The sequence below is a fragment of the Myotis brandtii genome, unplaced genomic scaffold, assembly GCF_000412655.1.
Source record: "Myotis brandtii unplaced genomic scaffold, ASM41265v1 scaffold4, whole genome shotgun sequence".
Lineage (NCBI taxonomy): Eukaryota > Metazoa > Chordata > Mammalia > Chiroptera > Vespertilionidae > Myotis > Myotis brandtii.
Genome location: NW_005365371.1, coordinates 4,247,625 through 4,249,346, shown reverse-complemented (window position 1 = coordinate 4,249,346; position 1,722 = coordinate 4,247,625). Strand labels below are relative to the sequence as shown.

General features: G+C 41.3%; 1 protein-coding gene across 1 annotated transcript in view; it reads right to left on the bottom strand.

Moving 5' to 3' along the window:
- Nucleotides 1-1,722, bottom strand: part of PAK2 (p21 protein (Cdc42/Rac)-activated kinase 2) — a 56,046-nt gene that overhangs the window by 17,069 nt on the left and 37,255 nt on the right. The window lies entirely within an intron of this gene.

Here is a 1,722-nt window from a genome sequence, read left to right as displayed (position 1 = left end):
GATGGGCTGTGGGAATCTGGTGGTGGGGCGGGCTGATCGGGGGTGGGGCTGGCTCGGGGAAGGGAGGGGGCGTTTGGCTGGCGGCCCACTCATGATTTGGGTGGGAGAATCCGATCAGGGGCGGGCCGGCAGTGGGGAGAGGCCAGGAGGTTGGCCGGCCGGCCTCACCCCCTGATCGGGCTGGTTCACTGGCCACAGTGGGCGTCATAGCGACAGGTCATTAGGGTCGTTATGGCCATTACAGTCGCTGGCTTTTTATATACATATAGATAGGTGAGTTTATATCATTTCTAGGCCTTTTCAGGTTTAAGTGCTTAAAGGTATACAGCACCTGCAAACATGCACAAGGCTCTTTAGAAATCACTTCAATAGTAAAGGATAAAATTGTGATTATTCCCACATAAATCTCAGATACTCAAGTCTAATCAATGTGCCATGAAAAGTGGGTAAGATTATGGCTGGTATGGTTCCATTTAGCTGTTCATCAATGTGATGTAAGATGTTTTTTTCATTTCTTCTATGGTGAATTTTACATAAAGCTAATATCCACAACCTAGACACCAATGATAAAGGAATAACTTTTTTCTTCTGCTAATGTTTCAGAAAGCAGAATGAGTCCAAAGCGAGGAAAAATTTCTCCCTGCTTCCTTAAACACAAGAATGAGATCAGAGTCCAGTCAATGTGGCCTAGTTGGTTGAGCATCACCCTATGCACCAGGAGGTCACCTGTTCAATTCCCTGTCAGGGCATATGCCTGGATTACAGGCTCAATCCCCAGTAGAGGGAGTGCAGGAGGCAGCCGATAAATGATTCTCTCTCATTATTGATGCTTCTATCTCTCCCTCCCTCTCCCTTCCTTTCTGAAATCAATAAAAATATACTTTACAATAAATAAATAAATAAATAAATAAATAATTTTAATTGATTTTTAGGGAGAGAGAGAGAGAGAGAGAGAGAGAGAGAAACATTGATGTAAGAGAGAGAGAGAGACATCAATCAGTTGCCTCACACAGGTGCCCCGACCAGGGATCAAACCCATAATCTAGGAATGTGCCCTGACCGGAAATTGAATCCCCAACTTTTCAGTGTATGGGACGACACTCTAACCAACTGAACTATACCAGTCAGGGTGAAAATCTTGTACTATTTATTCAAGGAAAAAATAGATAAACTATGTGTATTATTACACTACATTTACCAAGCATTTAAGCAGATTCCTGAAAATAAGAAATTCCCAGAAAAATACTTGTACAAATAGAAATAAACTTGTCACAATTAAAGGAACTCCTAAAATAACTTTTATAGTATATCAATTATGAAAAACTATTAGGAAAAAATTAAGTATAAATTCTTGTTAAGTTTTTATCAGCTTTTATATAACCAACATTTTTTTGTTTAGAGATATGCTATTAAACTATCATATTCATTAAAAAATTCTTACTTCCTTCCCTACTAAAACAAACAAAGAAGCTACCCGCCCCTTACATGGAGAACAATTAAAATTTTCAAAGAAGCCCTAGCTGGTGTGGCTCGATTGGTTGGAGTGTGGGTTTGATTCCTGGTCAGGGCACATACCTAGGTTGTAGGTTTGATCCGCTGTTGGGGTGTGCATAGGTTGGGATACGCATACGTCAGGCAACCTATCGATGTTTCTCTGGCACATCTATGTTTCTCTCCTCTCTCCTCTCTCTCTCTCTCTCTCTCTCTCTCTCTCTCTCTCCC